Here is a 14,542-nt window from a genome sequence, read left to right as displayed (position 1 = left end):
CACAGCCCAACACTTCCAACGGCTCAATATGCTCTTTTTCATTTTAAAAAAACAAACAACCAGGCAAACAAAATCTCTTCAATAAAGTACTGGTTTAAAGTCTGTGACCCCTCAGTAAAGTGGAGGATAGGATTCTGGGGGAAAATGGCAGGACCTGTGTGTTCCTGAGACACGTGAATGCACCCTGGTCCCCGAGTTCTTGCCTGTGTCCATCCTGCAGTTCGACTCTCCGTGGGTTCCCGGCAACCAGCCAACATTCTGCGGCGTCTCTGGGTCTTGGTTCCTATGGAAATATTGTCCCAACAAGGACGCTGGCAGATGCTTCTTCAGTCTCTTCCAGATCCCCCAACAGAGGCTGCAAACGCTCCGTAAAGGACCAGTTTGTAAATATTTTAGGCTCTGCCCGTCATATGGTCAGTCTCTTGTCATAACCACTCAACTCCTCCCCCGTGGCACAGAAATGGCCACAGACAATTGGCAGAGCAATGGCGGGGCTTGGTTTCCATAAAATGCGATTTATGAACACTGAAATAGGAATTTTGCATAATTTTCACACATCACGTATTGTTCCTGTTTTGTTTCCTCCCACCCATTTCAAAATGTAAAAATCATCCTTAGCTCAAGTGCTACACAAAAACTGGCCTGGCAAGATGTCCCCTAGTGGTCCCGAGGTTGGGACTCCATGCTCCCAAAGCAGGGGGCGTCAGTTTGATCCCTGGTCAAGGAACTAGATCCACATGCCACAACTAAGACCCTGACACAGCTTTAAAAGAATACAAAGTGGCCTGGATTAGTTTGCTGACCACTGTCCTAAAGTTGTAACATGTTATCAGTTGCAACAGCTTTTTTTTTTTTTTCCCCCAGCTACTGACCTCTCCTTCCCAGGAAGGCAGTGAAGCTACTGATATTAATTATTTCTTTCAGGAAGAAAAAGTTCACTCAGTCCAGTCCCTTCCTGACAGTTAGGCTCTATAACCCCCTTCTTCGACTAGCTCCTTGGAGGGGCTCATCTGCCATGAATCCTTCTAGCGTCCAGGGTCATGCTCTCCATGGGCAGTTTTACTGCCAACATGAGCACTTGTGTGCCGGCTGTTGGCCATGACTTGTCACAGCTCCTTGCCAATACCAGATAAAGGTGCAAAGAGAGGCCTCAGGAAAGTCCACCAGCAGGCTGACATTCCTCTCAGGCTAAGGCAAGTGCATTTTGCCAGCACTCCTCTTGTGTTTTGTTTTGTTTTTTTTAAGTGAGGTCATGGTCTTCAGACTTTCCTGGCTGGCCAGCCATGAGGAAAGTGTTTATTCACTATACTGCTCAGTACCCTAATTTTTATAGATTCTTTTTTTTTTTTTAAACTTTACATAATTGTATTAGTTTTGCCAAATACCAAAATGAATCCGCCACAGGTATACATGTTTTCCCCATCCTGAATCCTCCTCCATCCTCCCTCCCCATACCATCCCTCTGGGTCGTCCCAGTGCACTAGCCCCAAGCATCCAGTATCGTGCATTGAACCTGGACTGGCAACTCGTTTCTTACATGATATTTTACATGTTTCAATGTCATTCTCCCAAATCTTCCCACCCTCTCCCTCTCCCACAGAGTCCATAAGACTGTTCTATACATCAGTGTCTCGTTTGCTGTCTCGTACTAAAGTAGAAAATAACTGGAGACAAACAGTCCTCTAAGGAGGTCACACCATCTGGGGCTACAATAAAGGAGGTTTTCCTTCATTGATTTTGAATGCACCTACTTTGTCATTTCCCTTAAAAAAAAAAAATTCTATCCTTGGCTGCATTGGGTCTTAGTTGCCACACGCAGGATCTTTTATTGAGGCACACCAGCTCCAGAGTGCACATGCTCAGTAACTTAGGCCCAAGGTCTTTGTTGCCCCATGCCATGTGGGATCTTAGTTCCCCAACCAGGGATCAAACCCATGTCTTCTGCATTACAAGGGGGATTCTTAACCACTGGACCACCAGGGAAGTCTCATTCATAAACCTCCACTAGTAAGAGCTTGTTTGTGTCCTGAATACCCAGTGAAGAAGAAGGAAGATCTTTGACTGAAACACCCACCCATCCTCACTAATTGCTGAAAGACTTCTCATATCTGCCCTCTAATGGACTTGACCCAATACAAATGGATATCCCAGACTTAATTAACCCACCACATATCTGCTAAACACTGAAAGGAATAACAATCCTTCCTTCCCAGCACATCTTCTCCCTAGCTATGAAAAAAAGATAAAATTCCAAAATTATTTTTCCTTCCCTTTCCTCAGACAGTGTGACCAGCCGAATAAATGCCCCTTCCAAAGATATCCACGTCTTCATCCTCAAAACCTGTGAATACATTACCTCCCATGGCACAACGGACTTTGCAAATATGACAAACTTAAGGGTTTGAGATGGGGAGGTCAACTTGGGGTATCTGAGTGGGTTTCATGTAATCAAGGGTTCCTATTTGAGGGAGGCAGGAGGGACAGTCAGAGAAAGACACAGTGACCGAAGCAGAGGTCAGAGTGATGAGGGGTCCTGAGGAGAGGCATGTGGGCAGCCTCCAGAGAAAGGAAGGAAATGGATTCTCCCCCAGAGCCCCCAGAGAGAATGAAGCCTGGCCAAATCATTTTTGCCTTCTGACCTCCAGAACTCTAAGAGAATAAATCTTTTTTGTTTCAAGCTGCTTGGTTTTTGTTGTTATTATTCAGTCGCTAAGTCCTAGCAACCCCATGGACTGTGGCCCTTCAGACTCCTCTGTCCATGGGATTTCCCAGGCTAGAAAACTGCCATTTGCTTCTCCAGGGGATCTTCCTGACCAGGTATAGAACCCACATCTCCTGCATTGGAGGCAGATTCTTTACCACTGATCCACCTGAGAAGCCCCTTCAAGCTGCTAGTTTTGTGATAATGTGTTACAGCAGCAGTAGAAAGCTGATTCGGGAAGCTACTAAAAAGTGTTCCAGGTAAACTATAGTTTCTAACAAGTTGGCCAATTTATCTCATGACACCTATCCCTGGGGGATGAAAAGTTCTATCCCCTCTTATGCAGGGTCCTTAAACTCCAGAACTACCGAACATTTAAATAAAATGAGATATAAGATGGCAAGTTGAAAGGCTGAGTGGGCAGTTTGAGAACACTGTAGTTATATACGAAAAGCATTACCCAAGAGGACTGCAAAGGATGAGATAGAAATGGAATGTGACTTATTTATAGCAAAGCCTGCCTCCCCTCTCCAGTGTGTGACAGAAGAGCTGTTTTAAAGTTTTATTCTTCAAACTTGGCTGCAGAACTTGGCTGCTTCTCAGGACTGTGCTTTTGTATTGAGCTTTAAAATATAAGAAGCAACCCCATGGTTAAACTGTAGGCAGAGGGGTCGCAGGCAGGGAAAATGCCGTGGGGGATGGAAAGAGGCTGAAATGTTATTCTTATTTAGTTAGTTGCTTAAGAAAAACAAATAGAGGACAAAATAGCAAATGGCTTGGAAAGGTTCCAGGTTGAAAGTTTCTGAATCCCCTTAGCACTAGGGCTCTCGAGACAAGGGTGGGGCTGCAAAGCTAGTCCGGAACCAGGACTAGGAGAATCTGGCTTAGAGGTTGAGAGTGAAGAAAACACTGACCCTGATTAGTAGACATCCCTCCACTCTCTTCTGTAGTCTGCTGAAACAGAATTGTGATAGTGGCCAGGGAAACCCAGTTTATCCATGCAAAAACTAAGATCGCTCTTCTAGAGAAAAGTATGTGTATGTATTTGTGGATCAGGAGTTACAATACAGTTTATGCCTTTTGACCTCGCAATTCTAACTTCTGCTATTAATTACAAGAGACTAAGTAATTAAATTATGGGACATTATCCGCTTGGAATATTAAGCAACCTTTAAAATTATGATAACATATTGTAGCACAGATTAATGCTTAAGACACGGTAGGGAAACATAAAATAGTTAATGTGCTGTGATTATCCATTAGGTTAACATGTAATATATATGCTGCTGTTACAAATTTTAAAAGCTGGGAGGAAACAGACCAAAATATTCATTGTGTGGTAGATGTTATTAACAAAATATTAACATATTTGCATGGTAGATGTTTTTCTATAGTTCATGCTTTGATTCTTTCAAATTGAGTTATTACTTTTAAAATGGAAAACAAGTTGTTTTTTAAGAGGGAGAGGAGAAAGAAAATCAGTTGGCGGAAAGCTCAGCTGTACTGATATCTTGCCATGTGGGTTTCAGAACTAAAAATGTTTTATGATTTCTTGCTTCAGGGTCTCCATATGAAGAATGAGGCTATTATTACATCAGGTACAACTCCTGGATTTAGTATTATAAAATATACTATCTCCTAAATACATCTTATGGTTTCTTATCATCTCATACAGCACCCATCACCTAGAATCATTTCTTGGCTCTTTTTCTACCAGACCAAATCCTCCCTTTCTTAAAGATGTAAGTCAACTCATCTCTCTCCAAATGCCTTTTCCTCTGTATGCCCATCTTGTGCACGCCAACTCTCCTGTAAATAATTACAAATGCCCTGAGATTTCCCTTTTTTCTTTTTCTACATAATTCAGTTTATTTGTTTAAAAAAAAAACACATGCTTTAAAATAAAGCAAGCCCAGATTCAAATACCCATATCAGTTATTAATCCTTCTGAAACTCGGTTTCCTTATCTGGAGTATAGGGTGACCAGCACCTACCTAACTAGCTATTCTAATGAGTAAATGATTCAGTGTATGTACCGCACTCAGGATAGCATGTCGTATACAGTGGGGAGCCAGTAAATGCTTAGTTTCTTCCTTAATTTTGCACCACTCCTGGGCTCTCCAAATGGACTGTACAATTGTCTAGGACAGGGAGCATGTGGTATCCTACTTTTTATCCCCCTACAAAAGTGTGTGGGGGAATAAAGCACAGTGCCTTACCAGAAGCAGATGTTCAATATATACACTACTTGTTGATCAGGTTTTTTCTTTTTGCAAGGAGCACTAAGCTTCAGGGAGAGAAAAATTAGAAACTATTATGGGTTGAATCATGTCCCCCAAAAAGATCTGTTGACATCTTAAGCCCTGGTGCCTGTGTATGAGACCTTATTTGGGAATGGGGCCTTTGCAGGTGTAATTAGTTAAGTGAATATGAGATCTGAATTGGACTGGATTAGGGTGGGTCCTCATAAGTAGGCCATGTGAAGACACAGAAGCAGAAGGCCACATGAAGATGGAAACTAAATTGGATTGATGCAGCTACAATCCAAGGGACACCCAGGATTACCGGCAGCCACCAGAATCTATGAAGAGGCAAGGAAGGATTCTTCCTTAGAGCATTCAGAGGAAGTGTGGCCCTGCTGACAACTTGACCTTATACATTTAGCCTCCTGAACTGTGATGGCACAAGTTTCTATTAGTTTAAGCCACGCAGTTTGTGGTAATTTGTTAGAGCAGCCCTAGGAAATTAACACAGAAATATTCAGGAGTGTCATATTGACAGATATAAGCTATGTCCTGTTTTCTAGACCAAAAAGGTCTTTGGAGCCAGGTGGGATTTCATTTGGCTTCCCTGGCAGCTCAGTGGTAAAGAATCTGCCTGCCAAGCAGAAGACATGGGTTTCATCTCTGGGTCATGAAGATCCTCTGGAGAAGGAAATGGCAACCCATTCCAGTATTCTTGCCTGGCAAATCCCATGGACAGAGGAGCCTGGTGGGCTCAAGGTGTCGCAAAAAAGTAGGACACCACTTAGTGACTAAACAACAACAAGATTTCCTTGAGATAAAGCTTGTTTTCAGGACCATTTCATATTAGAGTTATTTGCCTAGCATAGTCCCCCTTCCTAGAGTTCTGCAGAACTGGGTTGGGGTGAATAAATGCCATTTGGGTACTGCAGTGGTATTATACTTTAGCCTAATCCTCCTCCTCCTCCTACCTACCCCAGTGACTGGTGCCACCAGACACCCAGGCCCATATCCGAGTCATCAGCCTCCAATCCTCTCTCTCACCCTCCAAGTCAATTCTACTTTCTAAACATACCAAAATTTTTCTCATCTCTACCACTGTCACCCTCGACCAATGAACCACTTAGGAAATGTCTTTTCTAAAACATTTTAAGAGCAAACCAAGGCTATCAGAGATAATGTTCAAAGTCAGTGCTCTGAGGTTCTACTTCTGTCAATGACTAAATGCTTCAGAATAACCCTCCAGCTGAGAGCAACCAGGAAGACTGAGAACCGTTTTGTTAAATTTGTTTGAAGGTACTGGAGCACTACCAAGGCAATAAGAACTTTAAACCAAGATCTGCAAGAGGAGAGCCAAGAAGATGAGCCTGGCAATTAGAGTTTCTTTTTCCTCTCAGGACACTGCCAATTTCTTGAGCCAAAGGCATGACCAAGAAGCTGATCGGTGCTTTCAGCAGTCTCATGGAGCTTAAGGGACAATAACTGAAGGTCAGAGTCAAGGATGAGGAAATGAGCAAACATCCTGGGTTTTTATTGGGACCAGAAGAGCTCACACCCAAGAGAAAAGGTGATCTAGAAATATACTAGCTCTAACAAGAACTAAAATCCAGCTTTACACAATCTCTGTACGGAGTTAGATTAAGGTAATCTACCACTTGCCTGACTGACAGAAAAGGAAAAAAACAAAAACAGAACTAGGTCCTCTCTAAGACTTCCCTGGCAGTCCAATGGCTAAGACTCCATGTTTCCATTGTAGGGGGCGCCAGTTCGATCCCTGGTTGGGGAAATAAGATAATATTCCCCCCGAGCCTTAAAAATTACCTCTCCAATGTTAGTTGTACAATGTTTTGAACTTAATAAAAAATAACTAGAAAAAATTTAAAGACAATATAAACAATCCAGCAAGAGATATAGATTTTGACATATCAGATACTCACTTAATAACTATGATTAATATTTTTATGGAATTAAATGACAAAACAGAATTTTAGCAGGACGCTAGAAACTATCAACAGTAATTTAATGGAAATTTTAGAATTTAAATAGCAATAGTTAAATTTATAAATTCCACTGAATGGATTTAACCACAGATTAGATACAGTTAAGGAAAGAATTTGTAAAACTGGAGAATAAGTCACTAGAAAATATCCATGTTGGAAAAAAGAGGAATAAAAAATACAGAAAGGAGCATAAGGAATATGAAACACAAAGAGAAAGTCATAATATATGAACAAAATCTCAAGAAGAGTAAAAAGAGAAACTAGACATAAACAATACTTGACAATTTAATGGCTGAGAATTTTTCCAAACACCGATCAGATATAAAGAATTGCTACTAACTTTAAGAATAATAAAAAGAAAATAATACCTCACAGTAAAACTGCTAAAAACCAAAGTGAAAGAAATCTTGAAAGCAGTCAAAGAATTCAAAAGAGATTACAGTCAACAAAGTAACAATAAAACTGATAGGTAACTTATGAACGAAAACCAACTTTTGGACAAAAATTATAGAAGCCAAGAAACAATGAAAGTTATCAAAGTGTAGAAAGAAAATAACTGACAAACTAGAATTCCAATATCTAGGAAAAACACCCTCCAAAGCACGAAGATGAAACAGTTATTTTTAGACAAACAGAAACCTAGGAGATATGTCCAGCAGAACTGTACTAAAGAAAATACGAAGGGTAGTTCTTCAGACAAAAGAAAACGGACTTCAGATGTAAGCACAGAGGTGCAGAAAATAATTTAAAAGTTGGAAACAATCATATTAGTACATCTACATAACTATTATATTTAGCAAATAGAACAAAAATGGTGAAGTCTTTTAGGGTTTTAAAAATAAAGAACAGTCAATCTGACCATATCCCGGGATGTCAGTAACCATCTCCCTTTCAAGGCAATTATTAGGTCTACCAGAAAAGTAGTCCAGTAACCTAACTGTGGGGTCATGCCAAATATGAATAACTATTTAACTAACCCCCTTTCAAGAGACATTTGATTTATTTACAGCTTTGGTTATTATTCACCAAAGAGGTATGGACATTCTTTTGGAGTGATTATATGTCAATATCTATATTTATAGCTTTGTATATTTTTTCCATTCTTTCATTGTCCATTTTCAGTTTTGATTTGTAATGGCAAGCTAACAGATTTTTTAAAAATAGCCTTCCTACCCTGCAATGATTTAAACACACTGGTGGATCAGACAGTAAAAAATCTGCCTCCAATGCAGGAGACCTGGGTTTAATCCCTGGGTCAGGAAAATCCCCTGGAGAAGGGAATAGCAACCCAGGAGAAGGGAATAACAACCCACTCCAGTATTCTTGCTTGGAAAACCCCACGGAGAGAGAAGCCTAGTGAGCTACAGTCCATGGGGTCACAAAGAGTTGGACACGACTGAGCAAGTAACACATACACACATTTTCCTTTCACAGGTATTTATCAGCTTTTAGTTTTTCTTGTTCAAAACCTTGCAAATGGGGAATCTATTCTGTGACCACTAAGATTCTCCATAGTGTAACGATACAGGAATATCAATAGTTAGAGTAATAAACTGTCTGCCAAAGTGTAAAATCTTAGGCTCTTTGAAATGAAGTGAGGGGAAATTTTTGAAAACAATGAAATGAAACCTTAAATACACCAAAGGCTTTCAAATTAGAAAGTTATACTCAGGGAAATACATCATATTAAACCACACTGAGCTATTCTCCAGACTAAAAATACCATCCCTTTCATCTGTGGACACTGATACCACTGGTCTGGGACTTGCCTGCGCTCCTGTCTCCTGCCAACCAAGATAATGTGATGGGAAGCTTCTCCCCTCACAAGTTTAATCCTAGGGGAAAAGGAAAACAGAACAGTTTTTTCCTAAGGCAATTAAGAACCTTCAAAATATTTAATGAAAGGAATCTTAAAATGCAGATTGAACAATTAAATTAGTTACCCAGAACACTCTCTGTAGTTTGTCCTTGGGAATTTTATTTAATGCTAAAAAAAAAAAAAAAGAATAGATGAAAGACAGCCTATGTTTGAGGCCAAAAAGTATTTGTTTTAAACATACTGGCTTCCTTGTTTTCGAATTTTAACTTGGGTTAACTTTTTAAAGAAAATGAAAAAGAAAGCAAAGGGGCTATGAAAGAATAAACATAATAAAATGTGGATTTCTGTAATATGGATCATCAAAGCCCTGGAATGTTAGAACTGGAAGGACTTTGGAGATCATTCAGCCCAGTTAACCTTTCACTTCACAAAGGACAAAACTTAACTTAATAAAACATAGAAGCAACTTGTGCACGGCCAAAAGTGAACCAGTGGGGCAGTGACGATAAAGAGCCAGATAAGCTGGTCCAGTTACAAACTCTTTCTATGACACTCTTGATTTATTCACATACAAGGAGGGGGAAGGCAAACCAGTTCCACAGTTACTTGGTTCCAAATTTTCTTGGTCCCAGACCTTCTGACAACTCTCAGGTATAACCTAGTGAAAAACCCCTCTCATTCCCCCTCATTATCCTCAAATCTGCCCTGGGTCTTACCCCCACCAAGTCCTATAGATTCTACCTCCTAAAGAGCTCTCAAGCACTTCCCTTCATCTACATTATCCCTGCCACTGATTTGGACATCATCTTTTTTCCTCCCATGAACTCCTGTAAAAGCACCAAACTATTCCTCTGCTTACTAATCCCACTGTTTCTCTTACAGCCTCCCTCCACAATCCCATTCTGCACACTGAACACAAACTTCCCTGATTTAACTTCGTGGAGAATTTCCTCATGAAGAAAAATAGGATCTCAGTGGGTTCCTTCACTTTGGGGATCAGATGAGTCAGAGGCTTATCTGTAAACAGATGGCACATAGAATATAAGGCAATTCATGCAAGGTTTATTTCCCAAAGGACCAAGTAGAAACAAGTGGCAGGGCACAGGGGAACCATAAGGGCACATTCAGAAACCTCTGACTTGTGGAAGTAGAACCACGTAGTAAATGGCTTCCACTTCTGGGTATTTGTGCTCCTGCGCAAACCCCTCACCTTGATTGAGGGCTAGACCTCATGACTTGTCCCTAATGAAAGAGATGGAGCGTCATGTCCAAGATTTGGTTCTAAAATTGCGTGACTCCCACTGCCACCCACCCCCTTCCACCTTTTCTTTGCTCGCTCTGATAAAACAGGCTTCCACGTTGTGACTCATCCTATGAAGAGACACATATGGCAAGGAACTTGAGAGTCACCTCCAGACAACACACAGTGAGGAACTTAGGCCATCATTCAAAAGCCCTTGAGGAACTGAATCCCACCAACAACCATGTAAGTGAGCTTGGATGTGGGTCTTTCTCCAGTTGAGCCTTCAGATGAACCTGCTACATCTTGTCTGTAGCTTGTAAGATACCCTGAGCCAGAGGACCCACCTAACCTGCACTTGGGATTATGGACCCAAAGAAACTGTGGCAATAAATGTTTTGTTTAAGCCATTGAGGATGGGGTAATCTGTTATACAGCTGTAAAATACTAATACAAACTGGAACCATCTCAAGGCCCAAAAGGATGAGCAGAAGAAAAATGTGTCTGGACCCAGAGGAGGAGAGCAGTCTGCCTAGAAACAAACAGTGACTTTCAGTCATGGGACACAGTCCATGGCAAACTTTGTCAAGAGGGAGTCAAAGGAAGAAATACCTTGACCTTCCTCTTCTTTCCTGTTCCCATGTCTTCCCAGGCCCCTGTTGACCATTGAGTTGAAAGTCAGAGGTTCTGGGAGCCCTTAGACATAGTCCAAGTGGAGCGTGGGTGTAGAGACACAAAGAGAAGATCCCGACAGAGCATCCACACTCCTTGTCTGATGCATATGCTCTTTTATGATCTGGCCCTAACTTAACTAGCCAGCCTTATTTCTCAACACTTCATCACAGAAACCTAGCACCAAGAAAGCAGGCACTTGTAGCTTCCAGAACTCAGTATACAATATCCCAACTCTGTCCCTATGCACGTGTTAGTCCTTCTGCCTCCACACTTCTTCTCCCATTGTCTGCAAGGTTAATTCTTATTTATCTTTCAAGAATTAAGGCAGGAACCAAACTCTCTGGATGCCTTCTATGACATCATCATCCCCTCTTCTGATATGGGCCTCCTGACCCTTCTATCTCCTCCCGGACCCCTCAGCTTACCTCTCTGTGCACTGCAATTGTCTAGTTATCCACCACCTCTGCCCCACTGGCCAAAGGGTTCTTTCAGGGAACAGCATCCATCCTGCCTTCCTAGCATCTGTGTCTGGCACACAAATGACACTCAATACATATTTGCTAACTAAATAGTTTAAAATCCTCATCACGCCTTGGTCACCAGGGTCTGCAGGTTCCGACTCTCAGTCGTACAGCCTCTACAACTGCCTTCAGTGAATTCTGAAGCAATGTCCTGTTGCTAGCTTTCTCGAAATCACTGCTGAAACCTTCTGTGCACATTATCTAGTCCAACCCCATCACTTTGCATAAGAGGAAATGAAGCCAAACAGTATCTTATTTTTTGAGTTTACTTATTACGTTTATCTTGTGGGTAAACAGGGTTAATTTTATCAAGCTTCTATTTTATGTAGACTATTTTTTTTTCTGGTTTTTTTCTTTTTTGTTTGTTTGTTTTGGTAAGAAGTGTTTCTTAGTTGGGAAGGAGGAGGGCAAAATAAGAAACAGAGCCAGGAAGATGAAGTTCCTCATCGGGAGAACCAGAGCATTAAGTGAGCCAGAGCTCTCAGCTCCCTGTTTGGTATCTTCCAACAAATGTACCACCTTCTGACTTTCCCAACCTGGGTCACAAGAAGCCACAATTTCCTCTGTGTACCGACCATGTGGGGGCTTCTCTGGTTGGCTCAGCAGTAAAGAATCTGCCTGCCAGTGCAGAAGACGTGGGTTTAATCTCTGAGTCAGGAAGCTCCCCTGGAGAAGGAAATGGCAACCCAATCCAGTATTCTTGCCTGGGAAATCCCATGGACAGGGGAGCCTGGTGGGCTACAGTCCATGGAGTTGTAAAAGAGTCAGACACAACTTAGCAACTAAACAACAAAAACCTACCATTTAATTTCCCAGAGTTCTACCAAGTCAAATGACCAACCCAGGTGGAAATTTGTCAAGAGACATTATTAACACCACTCGGAACCAAATAAAATCAGAAAGCAACCTACTCTCACTCAAAAGAATTACTAGTTATTAAAGAAAGCAAACATTTCAGAACTTCTTCACCCAAGAAACAAGAGCACTAGCAAGTAGAATGAAGCTTGAGCATTACAAATGTTCAAAGGTACCCCAAGTCACACCGTGGAGAATAACCTCGAAAATCAAAGATCTGCCACATGATATTTTCATTAGTTTAACTAATGGCTTTCAGCCCCAACAATGTAGAAATGGTAGTTAGTGGTTGATAAGTCGATGGGAGAGAGGATACCAATTGGGCCTGTCAGGTTACCAGGACCCCATCACGGGTTCACTGGGAAATTACCAAGTAACCTTCAGCAAGTTATAAATCTTTCCTAAACTTCAGTTTTCCCATCTATAAAATGAGAATATTGACTAGAAAATCTCTTAAGATGAAGTCACTAAAATTCCTTGATTCTAACTCAATAAGAGCCTTCTTTTTCTACATCTTGTAAGATCTGCAAATAATTACAGAATCAAAAACCCCCTTCAAGATACCAACTTATCCATGACTTTATAATGCACACTCCACCTGGATATATTAAAAGACACTAAATAAATGGGTTTCAAACTTAGCTGGGCATCACATTCTCTTGAGAACACTTTAAAACTCAGATTCCTAGGATCCAGCTCAGACCTAACAGCTCAGACAAAAACAACTTGAGGGTCCTTTGAAAGTGAAAGTCGCTCAGCCACGTCCAACTCTTTGCAACCCCATGGACTATACAGTCCATGGAATTCTTCAGGCCAGAACAGTGGAGTAGGTAGCCATTCCCTTCCCCAGGGGATCTTCCCATCCCAGGGATCGAACCCAGGTCTCCCACACTGCAGGCAGATTCTTTACCAACTGAGCTACCAGGGAAGCCCAAGGGTCCTTTGGGGACCAGTATTTTTATAAAGTACCCCTAAATGATCCGATATACAGCCAGGTTCAATGGCCCCCAGGATCTTTTGGATCCAGGAATGGTAAAAAAAAAAAAAAAAAAGTTAACAGGTCTAGGCAACTTAATTAATAATTAATATTTTCTTTTAAATAGATTTTTTAATGTGACCAATACATTTTTCATGCAACACCTCCTATCCAAAATGTGAATATGAAGGATTTAAAAAACTAAATTAGAAAGCCTGCTCAAGTCAATAAATAAACCATGCCTTGGGAAAGTGCAACTTCTCACAGTTAATGACATAGAAAACATGAAAAGAAAATGAAGAGTACTCTGAAAAGTGTAGGCTTAAGAAACCCACCCATCATTACTCATATGTCAGAAGGTTACCCTCCTAACTGGCATTTAAAAGTCACAACAACACTATGGACATAATCACCCCACTTATTAATCGGAGGTTTACTCAAAAGCTCCATTTCTCTAGATTTAGCTTTTTAAATGTCAGCATCTGAATCAACAAAACACAGTCCAGGCAAAAATTTCACACAGAAAACATCTGACAAGAGAAAGAAACAAACAAGGAAGAGAACAAAAATTAAAATGAAAGCATTACTTGCACATTTTTAAATGTAAATTTCTGTTATAGACCTCTGAGAAAACGTTTGATTTTATAGCTCTGACCTTGAATTAATCATTACATAAGAGGACTTCCATAGAAAATATTTTTAATCAACCTTGGTTTCACGATTCCACCTTTACCCACACCTTGAGGATAGTGTCCTGCATTGGGTAAGTCGTGGTCATAGCCAGTGGCCAGTCTACAGCAGAGAACAAGGTAGATATCCCATGTGTCAAGCACAACTAGGGCTTAAGTTAGTCCAATGAACTAGATTTAAATGATTCCAGGTCCTGGACCCATACTGGGTGATAAGTGTATCTGTTTCTTTCTAACAGATTGAATAGATCCAATGTCTCTTTTATATCAATTAATGACCACAGCAAATAACATGAACACAAAAATACCCACCACAGATTTGTCATGAGGAAGCAAGACAGATTTCCAATGTAGAAACCAAATAACTAGTAGTCATTTCTCTGAAAAATTACAGGATTTTACAACTTTATCCCTAAATTACACTAAAAAATTAAGAGGCCCCTGCTGCTGCTAAGTCACTTCAGTCGTGTCCGACTCTCTGCGACCCCATGGACTGCAGCCTACCAGGCTTCTCTGTCCATGGGATTCTCCAGGCAAGAACACTGGAGTGGGTTGCCATTTCCTTCTCCAATGCATGAAAGTGGAAAGTGAAAGTGAAGTCGCTCAGTCATGTCTGACTCTCAGCGACCCCATGGACTGCAGCCTACCAGGCTCCTCCGTCCATGGATTTTCCAGGCAAGAGTACTGGAGTGGGGTGCCATTGCCTTGGTATCACTCAAAAAGTAAAAATCAAGTTCCCACAAACCTGTAGGGAGTTATCCCCTTCCACATAATACCAAACGTTCTTGTGCAAAGGTGTTTGGATTGCATGACCTTTACATCT

At 41.1% G+C, this 14,542-nt stretch overlaps 1 protein-coding gene across 7 annotated transcripts in view; it reads right to left on the bottom strand.

Annotated features, from left to right (window-relative positions):
• The window catches only part of RGS6 (regulator of G protein signaling 6), a 611,079-nt gene that overhangs the window by 567,652 nt on the left and 28,885 nt on the right, over positions 1–14,542 (bottom strand). The gene's annotated exons all lie outside the window — the stretch shown is intronic.

The sequence above is a fragment of the Bos indicus genome, chromosome 10 (genome assembly GCF_029378745.1).
Source record: "Bos indicus isolate NIAB-ARS_2022 breed Sahiwal x Tharparkar chromosome 10, NIAB-ARS_B.indTharparkar_mat_pri_1.0, whole genome shotgun sequence".
Classification (NCBI taxonomy): Eukaryota; Metazoa; Chordata; class Mammalia; order Artiodactyla; family Bovidae; genus Bos; species Bos indicus.
This window is presented reverse-complemented; position numbering and strand designations above follow the sequence as displayed.